Here is a 17010-nt window from a genome sequence, read left to right as displayed (position 1 = left end):
TTAGTTGGACCACACAAATACAAGTAAAACCAGCCTTTGCTGGTGTTTAGTCACTAAGTCGTGTCTGACTCTTTTGTGATCCCATGGACTGTAGGATCCTCTGTCCATGGGATTTCCCAGCAAGATTACTGGAGTAGGTTGACATTTCCTTATTCAGGGGATCTCCCTAACCCAGGAATCAAACCTATGTCTCCTGCTCGGCAGGCAGATTCTTTTCCACTGAACCACAGGGAAGCCTAAAACCAACCCTAGCTACACCAAAAATCAACCAACTAACCTCATTCCAAGAAGACAGATCAAATTTCAAAACTAGCAGTCATTTTGAGATTGTGAACCCCAGAAATAGCCCTGTTACTACTCTTGATTATTATGCAGGTCTTACACTAATCTAATTAAGTAAAATGGAAATCCAATTTCAAGCATTGTTGTACATATTTGCATATGACAAGTACTCAAAAGTCTGTCTGAAGTTAAATGAAGCACATGTACGGCCTCCTTATCAATTTGAATTTGGCTTTTCCTTTCAGTTCCATTTTGAAATGTTTCACCCTCAGCATCTGCAAACCACTTACAGTCCAAATGCCACTGCTAATAGCTGCTTGCTTTAGTATTGCCATCTCTCTTAGCATTAGCAACAAGGACTGAGCATGATTCAAGCTTGTATTTCTGCGGAAAGGGTCCTCTGGGAATTTCTTAGTAAATGGAGAAGCAAATAAATGCTATACTTACCGCCAAGTCAGTTCCTCTTAGATTTTGGGAGGATGTGGCAGGAGGAGTATTTTTTTTTTTTTTTTGAATACTCATAACTTAAGCGGAGAAGGCAATGGTACCCCACTCCAGTACTCTTGCCTGGAAAATCCCATGGGCGGAGGAGCCTGGTGGGCTGCAGTCCATGGGGTCACTAAGAGTCGGACACGACTGAGTGACTTCACTTTCACTCTTTACTTTCATGCACTGGAGAAGGAAATGGCAACCCACTCCAGTGTTCTTGCCTGGAGAGTCCCAGGGACGGGGGAGCCTGGTGGGCTGCCGTCTCTGGGGTCGCACAGAGTCAGACACGACTGAAGCGACTTAGCAGCAGCAGCAGCATAACTTAAGTGCGTGCTCAGTCACTTCAGTTGTGGACTGTAACACGGGGGACTGTAGCCCACCAAGCTCCTCAGTCCATGAGATCCTCCAGGCAAGAATACTGGAGTGGATTGCCATGCCCTCCTCCAGGGCATCTTCCCAAACCAGGGATCAAACCTGTTTCTCCTGCATTACAGGCAGCTTCTTTACCCACCTGAGCCACCTGGGAAGCCCCATAACTTAAGTATCAAAAAGGAATTCTATTCTGAGTAAAACTCTTGAAAAAAAGCCTTTTTTTTTTCCCTTAGAAAAGAAGGCTGTGCATGAAAATGGAACACCAACAGGATGATAACAGAGCCAGCCTCAGATACTCTTGTTCCTTGGAAGTCCTCACAGAAGAATTGTCAACCAGTTGTCAACCATTTCAGCTCACTGGAAGAGCCAAGGCAGTCAGGACTCTGTTATACCTCAATGTGAACATAACTGTGACAGGTGCGGAGGGGAAAGTGGAGCCCTTGCCACAGCACTGGGTCTTTTTAAAGCCCTGGAGAATAACTCAGTGTTCCATCTGTTCATCTCAATTTAATTTTCACAACGTTCTCGTTAAAGAGTATTTGTCTAGAACAGAGGGGGGAAATGTTCCACTCGTCTATCTGTACTTTGTGATTTACCAACGGCATCTAACAAAAGGGAAATAAAGTAGAAGAGTGAATTAAATGTGGAAGGAGATAGAATAGAAGCAGATGTAATAAATAGCAACCATTTATAAAGAGTCATCATGACAAGAAAATTGATTGCTTCATACTAGGAAAGAATATCAAATGAAGGACTGGAGATTCACATTAGCATTTGAGGCTATGCATTCAACACAATACTTCAAAAGATAATGAATTAATTCAGAGGAACTTTGGAATAAGAGCCACTAGCATAGCTGTGGACATTTGACTGTGTTCTCTGCAGTGTTCAAGAAATTTGGTTTACAGATGAATAAAGCATGATCTTTTTGCCCTTGAGTCATTCATGGCTAGTGGACCAGGAAACTAGAGACTGGAAGGAAAGGAAACTAGAGGCTGGACGAATCCCTTTGCCTTGGAATCAAAATCTAGATTGCTAAAACTGCCAAAAGCCCACAAATTCACCTGCAAAGTATCTTTCTTACCTCTTCTCTGGCTTGTAAACTATGCTAACTTGCAGAAGTCAGTTAATGAAAGACCCTGTCACTTGTTAACCACAGACTAACTTGAAGCTTAGGCATTTTAATATTCTTGACTTAAAATTCTGGGGCACATGGTTCAAATGTCTACAAACATTTTTAAACTACAGAAGTACTACCGAAGTAGTTTTTCAATTCAAACTGATTCCATCCTTCATTTTAAAATATTCGTATCTTTCTCAGAGATAGATTCTTAGAGAAATTCTCTCCTTGTTGATAAAACAAGGTTAATATAATAATACCTGCCTGCCTTACTTGTTTATAAGGTTTTGAGAGGCTCAAATAACTAAAATTTGTGAAAGGTATTTATAAAATGCCATGTTAATATTAGCACCCATCAAACTGTGCTCAATGTTATGTGGCAGCTTAGATGGGAGGGGAGTTTAGAGGAGAATGGATACATGTATGTGCGTGGTTGAGTCACTTTTCTGTCCACCTGAAATTATCACAGCATTGTTAATCAGCTATACCCCAATATAAAATAAAAAGATAAAAATATCAGAAGTCAGAACCCCCCTTAAATATATATACATATATATACACATATATATATATAAGCAGGCATCATTGTACTCACAAGAGCTAAGGTTGCCAAGCCAGGGGATGGAGTTCTCATTTACAGACCCAAAGGGAAGACACACATGAGAAAAAAATGACTGAAAGCTCAAATTAAAGGATTCAGTTAATCACAGGCCCAAAAGACCTCTGACAAAAGGATGGCCAGGGGAGAACACAGCGGACTAGAATCAAGACAACTGGGATGTGGTCCTAACTCCACAACCAGAAGTGCAATCTGGGCCAAGCCAAACGATTTAGGATTCATGCCTCATTAATCCTCATCTTTCAATGTGTTTTGAGCTCTTTCTGTGATAAGCCTGTTATATGCAAAATTACATTCAGAAAATTGAATAGTCCACAATATTCAATTAAGAATGTGGATTTGTACCACACAATCAAAAGCACTCATGTGAGATTTAGTCAAGACTTTAAAACTAGCAACCAATGAAATAAATTGTTCACTGTTAAACTGGGGCATTGAGTAAATAAATTCAGATTCTGAAAGGATTCACCTGCCAATAATTAACTGGGTTTTTAAAATCAAAACTTCTATCTTTATTATCCCATTTGCTATAATTCTGTTACTGACCGACTAAATATATTTGCACTTGTTCTGAAGAATGCAGGGGCTGATTCTGCCACCCTTAAAGTGAATAAAAGAATATAGGTGAGTCCCTAGCATTCTGAAAGCTGTCAGAGTCCATCAGAAATCGGAAACATAAAAGGAAATAGAATTATAATGCAGAAGCTCTGTGTGTAATCTGGACAGGCATGAGATATTTTTACCACACCAACAAATGATGTGGAGTGATTGTGTCAGTCAGGATTCAATGCAAGAAATAGAGAACACTCTAAGTGTTTCAATAAGAAGAGGACTTAATAGGGAATTTGGTATTTTCAAAATTAAGTCAGGATGCTGTCACAGGCTGGATTTTCTTTTTTTTTTTTTTTTTTGCTTCAAAATCATGCCCCCTTTGCTGTGACCCAGAGGTTACTGAACTACTGCTGTGCCAATCCATGTGCTCCACACTCGCAAGCTGATGACCAGAGAGTAGAACCTGTTATCCAGATGCTAAAATCGTCTCCATCCTTAGGAGTCTGCATGTCAGCTGACACCTCTGAAGAAAGCCATCCTCCGTCTATCTCCCTTACAATCCCATGCATTAACATCTCATTTCATGACTGTAAATCATATCCATCCAAAAGCTAAAAAAAGGAGTCTAAGAAATGTCATTTTTTAGTCTCATAGCCCCTTTTACATGAATTGGTTGGAGGGATAAAAAGGAAGTGGAAGTGAATGCTAAGTATAATAAAGTATATTTAGCCCAGCAAGTTACACACAAAGCAAAATTCTAAGCTTCTTGAAAGATTAAAAAATATACAAGGCAAGAACCTTTCCCTCAGTGAGCACTTATTCTAACTAAAGAGACAAGAGACATATGCGAGGAGTTAAACATCAATAAAAGAGAGTCATTGGTATTCAATGCAACAGACAAGTGGTTATGGGACTGAGTATAAAGTTTCATGAGAATGATTAGCAGTAAGAAAATTGGCTTTGTGTTAAAACACAAACTACTTGCTTCTCTTTATTAGCTCAAACAATTCCAGTAATGAAGAGAGCATCACTAGCATAAAGGGATGAATGGGGATTTAAGACTCTCCAGGGTTAAAGCAGACCAGCAACTTCAACAAGATCTACCTAGCTCTGAAAATAAGTGAAATCTTCAAGAGGAATTGGCTGTGTGGCTGGCTGCAGTCCATCATTAGTCAGTTCTTCTCTTGTGCTTCGGTTATAGGGTCACTATAACGAGGAAAACCACAACAATCTAGATTAGTAAGTAAAGCAGTAAGCAAAATTGGGACAGTAAGCAAATGAGGAATAAGAGTGTTATCACAGGGAGGAGGCAAGATAAAACACCTTCCATGAGAGAAAAACAATACAGATATTAAGGGATTGACTCCCAGACCACTGACCATGGTAGGAAGCTCCTGGAAAGTTCATAAATTAAGGCCCTATGAGCCGATAATTGGATGGCATCATCAACTCAATGGACATGAGTTTGATTAAACTCCGGAAGATAGTGAAGGACAGGGAAGCCTGGTGTACTGCAGTTCATGGGGTCACAAACAGTCGGACACAACTGAGAGACTGAACAACAGTAAGCCTATGAAATCCATATCTTCACTTAAGCTTTACTTCTATGTGGGAAACCACAGGGACATTTTCTGTTGGGGAGTATTTACGGTCTAGTTTGAGTTAGTCCTTTATTCAAGGCCAGAGTCTCTGAATACAAGTACCTCTGCAAATGTATTCAGTGCCCATCTGTGTTTAACTCTTAATAGGTGGCACAAACAAAGCAGACAATGGAGAGTCAGCAAAAAGGATTGGTACCATGAGCTGGAGTGATCTGAGAAGATACCATTAGGAGCATTAACTCACAGGTGCTAATTCCATCATCTGTAAAAATAGTTACATTATGTGGAGCACAGTATGATTTCCTCCAGTTTAAAGTCGACATTTCTTGGTTGGAAGGAAACATCATGAATTCTGAATCAATATTCTGTGGTATACACATCTCTGTTTCAGAATCACATATAAAACAGGAAAAAATGTTATCTCTAGGCAAATCTGTTTTCAGGCTTTCTTTCTTGATTTCTTTCTTCAGGATGTCAATCATTTCAATTCTTTACTCATTTTTAAAAGAATTAACTGGCATTGAAAAGCAAGAAATAAAGTTTCCAGGATTTACCCCACCAATGCTTGTGGTTATGTCACAAATTATCTTTGGAGCAAAACCAATATAAATTCTTTGAAGGGGCTTGACTAGTTTGGCATAATTAAGTACAATTCAATTACAATTTGGTGACAAAAATGTTCTACTGGGGCAGGTACTTAACTAAGATTGGAGGACCTGCTAAGAGGGCACTAACCTAGTGAGAGGAGGTCTCCTGGAAAGAGTGATGTCTATAACTTTAAGAGAGCATTTTAAAGTACTGGGTTCTTCCCATAAGGAGAGAGGACAGTAACACACTGAGATAGTGGCATAGATCGTTCTCCCCAGGAAAGCGGCTCTGAGATTTGCATATGGATCTCAAGGTTCCCTTGGATCCATACCTGTATGCAGCAAAAGAAGTACTCCTGAGCAAAGGGTGACATTGAAAGTGTGAGGGAGCTGAAAGAGAGGCCTCAGCCAATCCCAAAGGGAGTTCTGAGGCTGGGGAGGCCCTTCAAAGATGCTTCATACTGAGGCAAGGGGATTGGGTCTTTGTAACCCAACATCTACCTGTATTAGAAGCAGGTAGCCCAAAGGAGGTACGAAACTTCGGTAAGGCAGCTCCCTTCATCTGAGGGCAGTTCATGGGGAGGCACCCACCTGTGAGCTGGCAGCCGGAAGAGTGGAGCACCTGGGCAGTGCCCCACAGATGTGAAAACCCACTGCCAGCAGGTCATTCTTTGGCCTCATCAGCAGAGCCCTCTATTTCTCCATGGTAACCTGAATAAGCCATAATGTTGGCAAAAGCCCCAAATCTTCCATTAACAGAGAAGCATTTATTTGGCCTACACTTCCTACAGCCAACTTCATTTTTTCACACATTGGGCTTTTCTACCAAATGGATGCATTGGCCTGATGACAAGTTCAGAGAAGGGCTTGGTCTAAGAGATCCACTGTCCCTGAAGTGAAAGCTCAATTCCCTCAAATGATAAAGATCTGCTGCCCTCATGGACACCATCAGAAAAGTAAAAACTTTAATTATAAAACAATGACTAGTTTTGAAGAATATTCATACCAGAAATTTTTTATCTACTGTTAACCTGTTTAAGGTGATTAACTATGGGGAATTTGTACTTGACATTGTTTTAGAAACTGCTCTTGGAAATTTCAAAGCCTATGACACATTTTTTAAAGAAGAAATATTATGTGATGGAGAGAAGATAGACTTAGGTAAAATGAGCTTGAATTCTCAAGTTTACCACATATTATAGCTATTTGTCCTCAGCCAAATAATTTAACCTTTCTAAGCATCCTTCTTCTTTTCATATAAGATTGTAATAATAACTATTGTCATTGGATTACCATGAGAAGTAAATGAGAACATATACATAAGATTCTGGAACATAAGAGATACTCAGAAAAGGTCAGTTTCTTAAATCTTATTCTTCATTTTCTCTTTTCTCAATGAGGAAAGTCAATATCAGAAAAGGCAACATTTCTCAGGTATTAGAGCTGTCCTTTAAATTTTTTTTTTATTTTGGGATAGTTTCACACTTACAGAACAATGACAAAGTTACGTTAGAGAATTTTCAGATAACCTACACCCAGTTTCTGTTATCAACATTCTCAGTTAGTTCAGTCACTCTGTCATGTCCAACTATTTGTGACCCCATGAATCGCTGCACGCCAGGCCTCCCTGTCCATCACCAACTCCCAAAATTTACTCAAACTCATGTCCATTGAGTCGGTGATGCCATCCAGCCATCTCATGCTCTGTTGTCCCTTTGTCCTCCTGCCCCCAATCTCTCCCAGCATCAGAGTCTTTTCCAACGAGACAACTCTTTGCACAAGGTGGCCAAAGTATTGGAGTTTCAGCTTTAGCATCAGTCCATCCGATGAACACCCAGGACTGGTCTCCTTTAGAATGGACTGGTTGGATCTCCTTGCAGTCCAAGGGACTCTCAAGAGCCTTCTCCAACACCACAGTTCAAAAGCATCAATTATTCGGCGCTCAGCCTTCCTCACAGTCCAACTCTCACATCCATACATGACTACTGGAAAAACCATAGCCTTGACTAGACGGACCTCTGTTGGCAAAGTAATGTCTCTGCTTTTGAATATGCTATCTAGGTTGGTTATAACTTTCCTTCCAAGGAGTAAGCATCTTTTAATTTCATGGCTGCAATCACCATCTGCAGTGATTTTGGAGCTCAAAAAAATAAAGTCTGACACTGTTTCCAATGTTTCCCCATCTATTTCCCATGAAGTGATGGGACCAGATGCCATGATCTTAGTTTTCTGAATCAACATTCTAAACTAGTATAATATTTACTTTTGTTACAATTAATGAACTAATATGTTATTTTTTAAAAAACATATTTAAATATTTTTGGCTTATTTTGAATAGCCAAACATTATTTGAAATAAAATTTGGTAAATAAGGTAAATAATAGAATTTTCAAAAAGGAGTTAATATAAATAAATAACTGAAGAAGGCTTGTGGGGCTTATTAACTGACATTTACAAACATTTCCAAAGGAGAGTTCCAGAAACACATTAACTCCGACAGTATCACTGGAATTGGAATGCAGGTTCCCAATTAACTCTGCTGGAGAACAATGTGAATTAGGTACATAATCACTTTTGCAAATAGCTTCGGTTCAGTTCAGTTCAGTCGCTCTTTGTGACCCCATGTCCAACTCTTTGTGACCCCATGAACCGCAGCACACCAGGCCTCCCTGTCTATCACAAACTGCCGGAGTCCACCCAAACCATGTCCACTGAGTCGCTGATGCCATCCAACCATCTCATCCTCTGCCGTCCCCTTCTCCTCCTGCCCTCAATCTTCCCCAGAATCAGTGTATTTTCAAATGAGTCAGCTCTTCGCATCAGGTGGCCAAAGTATCGGAATTTAAGCTTCAGCATCAGTCCTTCCAATGAACACCCAGGACTGGTCTCCTTTAGGATGGATTGGTTGGATCTCCTTGCAGTCCAAGGGACTCTCAAGAGTCTTCTCCAACACCACAATTCAAAAGCATCAATTCTTCAGAGCTCAGCTTTCTTTATAGTCCAACTCTCACATCCATACATGACCACTGGAAAAACCATAGCCTTGACTAGATGGACCTTTGTTGACAAAGTAATGTCTCTGCTTTTTAATATGCTGTCTAGGTTGGTCATAACTTTCCTTCCAAGGAGTAAGCGTCTTTTAATATCATGGCTGCAATCACCGTCTGCAGCGATTTTTGAGCCCAGAAAAATAAAGTCAGCTACTGTTTCCACTGTTTCCCCATCTATAGCTTAAGGTGTTAATTTCTAACCTCCCTTTTTAAGCATTCTCATGTATGTGTGTGTGTGTGTGTGTGTGTGTGTGTGTGTGTCTGTATGCACGTGAACACCTGCCCACTAAATCGCTTCAGTCATGTCCAACCCTTTGCGACCCTATGGACTGAAGCCTGCCAGGTCTCTCTGCCCATGGAATTCTCCAGGCAAGAATACTGGAGTAGGTTGCCTTGCCCCCCACCAAGGGATATTCCCCACCCAGGGACTGAACCCACATCTCTTAAGTCTCATGCACTGGCAAGCGGGTTCTTTATCACTAGCATAAACTGGGAAGCCACATTCACACCCCTATCTCCTACTAATATGATAATCTTTCAAATGCAAGCAAAAATGATGGTGGGGATAGAAAAAGGGTCACCAAAACATTTCAGGAGATTTGAATTCTAAGATAATATCTTTAATTGGATTCAAGATGCAAATTTTGATCTTTCACAGATAAAGACCCCAGTGAATGACACTTCTATAGTAAATTTATGTCAGTCTCTTTCTGAAACTTTTAATAAAATAAACTTAATAAAAAATATGCCTCAAAACTTATTAGTAATGACGCTTCCATCCTGAGAGACTTAGCCATGAATATTTGGTCTGAGAGTATAGGAGGCTGTGGGTTTCACTGAGAGTTTGTGGTGGAGTTTAATCAACAATAGATCCCTTTTGCTGAGACCATGTTTTGAACACCATTCTCACAGGTCCTCATTTGGCTTCTTGCATAGTTAATGTGGCCTCCATATAGAATATGCATGCTACTGACCAAGGGGCTGAAGTATTCAAATCACTCAAGCATCTTACAGCTAAGGATTAACAAAATCTCCCTCTATGCTCCAAAGTAATTAAAACATGCAGTTTATGGGCCAGTCCGAGAATTGGGAATACACCTGAAATTTCATAAAGACTCATTAAACCATCAAAGATAATCCTAAGCAAAACATACTTCTCTGTTTACTCCCTTGGTTGTTGCCTGAAAACAGAACTGTTCGCTTGCCTCCTGCAGTAGTGAATGCTCCTGACTTTGCCTTTTACTTAGATGGCGAAAAATGTATAGCTTCTTTTGGACAGACACTGACTACAGATGACAAGTTCTGTGCTCCTGTTTCCCAGAAAGACAGTAACCCTCAGTGTACAAAGCTGTTAAACCCTGGGAGCAGACCTCAGAGAGGTGGAAAACTGGCAGCCCAGCCTATTTTATTTTATGCAGAGTTCGGATTATAACTCTGGATGCTTTTGTGGGAATAAGACTCCTGTAACTCTATGGCAGGCCTCTTATGTTGCCTCCATGGCTTGCTGCTAATGAGGCTAATGCCACCTCTACAGTACTCATGTCACACTGTGTTCTGACTGCAACGCTATGTGTAACCCCAGTCACATAGCAGATGTGTTAAGACAGCAAACACTTATTTGGAGGAGGGACAGGCCTTCCACTGTTCTGTTACTCCTCCTACCCCTGAAACTCTGAGAACTTTCTTCCAACTCTTCTCACTAATTCTATATCTAACAAAGGAAGAGACAGCAGTTAAAGAAAATTCAGAGGACAGAGAAGGAGATGCAAATGGACAGATGCTATTAATATGGAAAACCACTTAGAGAATACTCTGCAGAATTATCATCAGTTCCTGAATTTCAAGTGATTTTAGTAACAGAGAGGTGTGTCCCTTTGACAAGATAGAATAGGAAACAGCCCCCAACTTACTAATTCTTTGTGGCTGTGTGCAGGCATGGATGTATCTCCATGGCCACATGCAAGAGTATACAGGAGGCTTGTGGACCCTACTCATCATGGGCCTATAACTCTTTTTGAAATAGGGACTCTGTGAATCTCCTGTTTCTCTAGCCATTGAGAGGACTCAGTGAAAGCTGAGAAATTTAGTAGAAGTGTGGACAAAGCCCATGTAAATTCTGCAGGCTCCATCACATTTTTACATCTTATTTAAACAATTTGCAAGACTCATCCAGTTGTCTCTAATGCCTGTGACTCAACCCTAAGCAACTAGAATAAAAGCAGTATTTAGTGGAGGTATCACACTGGTGGGTAAAGATTATTAGAATACAGAAAACTAAAAAAAAAAAAAAAAAAGGAGCTTCACCCTATAAGGGTAGTAGAGTTCTTTCAAAGGTCAGCCATGATGGTGCATGCAGAACGTGTTTGCCGTATCCATTATGTGCATCAGGGGAGTGTGGCTTTGGCCATATATGTATGATTAAAGAGCTAATGAATCACCTTGCAGTGGTGATCTCTGAATTAGAACTGCTTGAAAGTTCCTGTCAGAGTTAGTGCTTTGCAAAAATCAGCTGCTTATAGGCTCTTAATGCAATCAGTTATATTCACTAGGAGCTTGGGCTAGAATGAGTTAAAAAACTTACTGTCTAGCTATGAAACTTACACACTTGTAATTTATTTATAAATGAAAATTGTTTTAATTTGTAGAGTATTTGTTCTCAGCATATTGTCTCACAGATATAGGGCTCTATGCTTAATAACAGCTTCAATTATTTTTCAATTGCTTTATCTTAACATACTTCTCTCCAGCATTAGAAATTTTGACAGTGTATTCATATTATACCATCCCTGGGATTCTCCAGGCAAGAACACTGGAGTGGGTTGCCATTTCCTTCTCCAATGCATGAAAGTGAAAAGTGAAAGTGAAGTCGCTCAGTCATGTCCAACTCTTAGTGACCCCATGGACTGCAGCCCACCAGGCTCCTCCATCCATGGGATTTTCCAGGCAAGAGTAGTGGAGTGGGGTGCCATTGCCTTCTCCATTCATATTATAAGAGACCTTTAAAATATGATATGATAAACACCTTGGCACCATAGTCACTTATTGACTTCAATGAAATGAACTATTAATATTTAAAAATCCAATACTCTTCTCTCAGTACTAAATTTAATTGGAAACTGGAAAGAACAGATTCCCAGTCAAAACTTTCCCCTCAGTTTTTCATATCTGCAAAAGTGAAATATTCCATATAACTGCTTGGTAGGATGCAGTTTTGAAACTGAACCCATATCTCTTCAAATACTAGCCATATAACTTATACAGCATCACACAGCTCCAGGCACCTCATCAGGAAAACAAGGTTAACTTTCTCATAGAGTTGTTTCAAGCATTGGATAGGAAATTACATGTAAAGGAACCTATCAATAATGAACATTCATTCAACAAAATTTTATTTTTATTTTGTTTTAATTGGAGGATATTTGCTTTACAATAGTGTGCTGGTTTCTGCCATCCATAAACATGAATCAGCCACAGATGAACCTAGAGCATATTGCACAGAGTAAAGTAAGTTAGAAGAAGAAAAAGAAGAAGTGAAGTCACTCAGTCGTGTCTGACTCTTTGCGACCCCATGGACTGTAGCCTACCAGACTCCTCAGTCCATGTAGTCCTGGTAGGCTACAGTCCCTGGGATTTTCCAAGCAAGAGTACTGGAGTAGTTTGCCATTTCCTTCTCCAGGGGATCTTCCCGACCCAGGGATTGAACCTGGGTCTCCCACATTGTAGGCAGACGCTTTACCATCTGAGCTACCAGGGAAGTAAGTTAGAAAGCTACCCCAAGTAAATTAGAAAGAGGAAGACAAATACTGTATGTTAACACCTGTGTATGGAATCCACATATATGGAAGCCTGTGTATGGGCTTCTCTGATAGTTCAGTTAGTAAAGAATCTGCCTGCAATGCAGAAGACCCTGGTTCAACCCCCAGGTTGGGAAGATCCCCTAGAGAAGGGAACAGTTACCCATTATAGTATTCTGGCCTAGAGAATTCCATGGACTGTGTAGTCCATGGGGTCACAAAGAGTCAGATATGACTGAGCAACTTCCATTCATTCATGGAATCCAGAAAGATGGTACTGATTATCTTCTTTGCAGGGCAGCTATGCAGATGCAGACATAAAGAACAGACTTTTCAATAAAGATTTTTAAAGCTAAATCTTTCTGCTCTAAGCTTTCAACCTGTAAGGACAGATTGAACTCTCAGAACCCAAGGAATTTCCTTTGACCTAGAGAGTTCAGCCTCTTGAACTCAGTATCCTTCACATCTTGAATCCATTCCTAATCTCTTCCTAATCCCACACAATATACACCATGGCAGATCACTTTAGCAAATATTTCTGCTTTACATGGAGCTGAGACATCCATTTACTATCAAAGAAAGACCAAATGGGTAATAGGAATTAACAGAGAAGTTTCCTAAGAGCAAAGGATGTGACTTACTCATCTTTACAACACGAATGCACACAGACACACACATAGGAGATGCTTCGAGACATTTGCTGTATAAAGGACTTTGAACATCTAATCACATAACTTCTCTGAGCTTCATCTCTCTAATTAATAAATTAACAATACTGACTTCACAGTATCACTAGAAATATCAATGAGAGAATGCGAAAATGTCTGCAACAGGAGCTGGGCTGTATGTGATACATTATTTAAATCATTGACTTGAACCTCCAGCTTCCTCCACATGACTGGCAAGCTTACAAAGACTCCTTTCCTCAAATTTGTGTCTAAATCAAAATCTGTGTCATATATTAAAGGTATAAATATGAGTGGTTTACACTATAGTCAAGATTTCATAGATAGATATATACTATCATCTTAGGTAATCTCTACATCTGAAATATGACAATTCTCTTTGAAAACTTCCAATCTGCCATAAATTTGACCTACTATTTTTTGTAGCTAAGACAAGGCCTCATTCTGAATCATCAGCTACCTACACATCAGTAAGAATCACTTTATTAAGACATAAACTGCTAATGCTTCATCCTGGAACTTTCCACACTTTCATACAGTATGAGAGAATAAAAAACAGCTGACAATTGAGAAGAGTGTGTTTTGGGCAGCCTGGTTTAGTAACTAAGCCATGTTCAAGTCTTGTGATACCACAGACTGTAGCCCACCAGGCTCCACTGTCCATGGGATTTTCCAGGCAAAAATACTGGAATGGTTTGCCATTTCTTTCTCCAGGAGATCTTGTTGACCCAGGGATTGAACCTGGGTCTCCTGCACTGCAGGCAGATTCTTTACCAACTGAGCTACCAGGGAAGCCCGTTCTCTTTTTCTTTGGAGCAGCCTATTCTCTTTCAAATAAATGTCTCATGATTAACTCCTCTCTCCAGAAAGAAGACTTCTATGAAGTTTGTTACTCTCACAATGCTTCTTAGAATATTTCTAAGTCATATAATTCTCACTGTGGTTTGATGTTTAAATTTGTGGTTATCTGCACTGATCACTGATTGCCTCCCCCAAAGCTAGTTCCACCGTAAGTTAGCTTCCTATTGGCAGGGTCAAAATTCAAAAGAGTTAACACCCAATATTGGTTCCCTGGTGGCTCAGAGGTAAAGAATCTACGTGCCAATGCAGGAGATGTGGGTTTAAATCCATGGATTGGGAAGATAACCCTGGAGAAGGAAATGGCAACCCACTTCAGTATTCTTGCCTGAGAAATCCCACAGAGGAGCCTGATAGGCTCCAAAGAGTCTGACATGACTACACAACTAAACAAAACAACATAGCTCAGCAACTAGTCAGAGGGGATGTTGACCAAACGACCCAAGCTGGGTACTGGGGACATCCCTGACCAGTCTTCAGCCCTTTACTTCTGAAGAGGTTGTCAGGTAGAAGGTCAGGATGATCGCTAGATGATGGGCATCACTCAGGAAGCTCAAGACAGTGGCTGTCCTGGTGAAAATCACAGAAACGAAGAACCCAAAATGTAAGAAGCTAAAGTTCCCAACATTAAAAGATAGTTGTAAGACATACAGATAGCCAAAAAGTACATGAAAAGATGCTCAGCATCACTAATTATTACAGATTGTAAATCAAAACTATAATGAGGTAGCACCTCACACCAGTCAGAATGTCCATCATCAAAAAGTCTACAAATAACAAATGCTTGAGAGGGTGTGGAGAAAAGGGTTCCCCTCCTACACTGTGGGTAGGAGTATAAGTTGGTATAGTCATTATGGAGAAGAATATGTGGGTCCCCTAAAAAAAACTAAAAGTAGAACTACCCATATGATCCAACAACCCCATTCCCAAGCACATATCCAGAGACTATGGATAACACTACAAGACATGGAAACAACCTAAATGTCTGTTGACAGAAGAATGGATAAAGAAGATATGGTAAATATATGAGGGAATAGTACTCAGCCATAAAAAGAATGAAATAATGCCATTTGCAGCAACATCGACGGACATAGAGATTGTCATACTAGTGAAGTGAGTCAAACAGAAAAAGATACATATCATATTACATCACTTATACATAAAATCTTAAAAATGGATACAAATGAACTTATTTACCAAATAGAAACAAACTCAGAGACTTCAAAAACAAACTATGGTTACCAAAGAGGAAAGTTGGGATTAACATATATGTACTACTATATATACAATAGTCAACAAGGACCTATTGTATAACACAGGGAACTCTACTCAATATTTTGTAATAACCTATATGGGAAAAGAATGAAAAAGAATAGATACAGGCAATGTATAACTAAAAAACTTCGCTGTACACCTGAAACTAACACAACATTGTAAATCAACTATAATATGAAATTAAAAAAAAAAAAACTTTAAGACAGCTGTAAGGGCAGAGTCTTGCAATCTCTATTTAAATACAAATTACCTGATAGAGAAACTCCTCCAAACACTTGCATCTATTATCACAGTAGTAGCTACAGTTGAAGACGCAGCCAGTGGACACTGTTGAGCTCTGGGAGGCAGGAGAAACTCTGGCCCAAAAGACTGCAAAGCTGAGGGAGAAAGGGAAGGTGGGAGGGTCCTAGGGTGGTCTGGAGTCCTGAGGAGCAGAGAGAAGCCACCTAGCTGACCCATACACCCCTCATAGCACAACACTTTGTGAAAGGTTTTGCTGAAAAAATTCAACCACAGTATACAGACTAATGTCATTCCTGGTTTGGGTTTTCTCCCATTATTTTAAGTAAAGATAAGTGAGTAAATTAATTCAATGCTTCCAAACCTTCTCCAACAATTTTTTTAAAGACATATTGATCAACAGTTATTTAAAGGTAGGGCTTTTAATAGCCAAAATCTCTTACAGAAATTTGGGTTCTTTATAAGCAACTCATCACACTATTTTAAAGATGTCTAAGGAAGTGGCTCAACTTGAACTCCTGTGAAATAACCACAGATGGTTAAGAAAAAAGAAGATGAATGGCCTATACTTGCAGAGCCATATAAATGAATCACTCCCTACATAAGGTGTTTTTCAGAAAAATTCAACAAACTATCTTAAAAAAAAATAGATTCTATAGTTTAATGACCTTCACTCTGATTTAAACTAATTTTATATTCACTGGGAACAGAAGAGAATAACAGCACAGAGGAATCGCAGTAATTCAATCAATCTTGTGAGCATTCTGATCTTTGTCAATGTATATCCAACACCTCAAATTATTTTATTTTAGTATCACTCTGAACAAGGCTTCATGTGCCAGTAGGACAGTTTATAAGCTAATTAAATTCAGTTATATTGAAAAACTTTCTCCCTGGCTTTTCACTGCTTTTGATTTTAGCATTGTATTACAAATTCTTTAATACTGATTGTTTTTCTAATGGAAGTATTGATCCCACCATGAAAGTGTCATTATTTTTCAACTGAAAAAAATGTAAAATCTCAAAGCTACCTACCATCTAACATTTAACATATATGTGGACAAGAATATGGTTCAGTTCAGTTGCTCAGTCATGTCCAACTCTTTGCGAACCCATGGACTGCAGCATGCCAGGCTTCCCTGTCCATCACCAACTCCCAGAGCTTGCTCAAACTCATTTCCATCACGTTGGTGATGCCATCCAACCATCTCATCCTCTGTCATCCTCTTCTCCTCAAGAATAAGGTATCTCTTGCTAGAAAGCTATTTATGTGTGTGGGGATTTAAAAAAAATAATCCTCTAATATGGTATTATTATGCTTTTTTTTTTTTTTTTGGATTTCACTTCTGCTTTCATTCTTCTCCCTGAATGACTTGTGAAAGGGCACAGTTATACCATTCCAGAAGAAGTGACTGCTGGAGAGTGGGGAGGAAAGGGCAGAGGAGCCCAAGAGTCAATACTTAAGCAGAAAAAAAAAATTTTTTT

General features: G+C 39.6%; 1 long non-coding RNA gene across 40 annotated transcripts in view; it reads right to left on the bottom strand.

The window, feature by feature from the left end:
- Positions 1 to 17010, bottom strand: part of LOC147363323 (uncharacterized) — a 504516-nt gene that overhangs the window by 464076 nt on the left and 23430 nt on the right. Inside the window, exon 3 of one of the 40 annotated variants that reach the window (XR_015136958.1) lies at positions 3771 to 4640. The exons of 38 other annotated variants lie outside the window; for them this stretch is intronic. This is a non-coding gene — a long non-coding RNA (uncharacterized LOC147363323). Of the gene's footprint in view, positions 1 to 3770; positions 4641 to 15534; positions 15663 to 17010 lie in introns of those variants that run through there. One more of the 40 variants, XR_015136964.1, reaches the window with a different exon arrangement.

This window comes from Bos grunniens, chromosome 11, assembly GCF_055505025.1.
Source record: "Bos grunniens cultivar Pamir isolate PY7600 chromosome 11, Bosgru_T2T1.0, whole genome shotgun sequence".
In the NCBI taxonomy this organism is placed as follows: Eukaryota; Metazoa; Chordata; class Mammalia; order Artiodactyla; family Bovidae; genus Bos; species Bos grunniens.
This window is presented reverse-complemented; position numbering and strand designations above follow the sequence as displayed.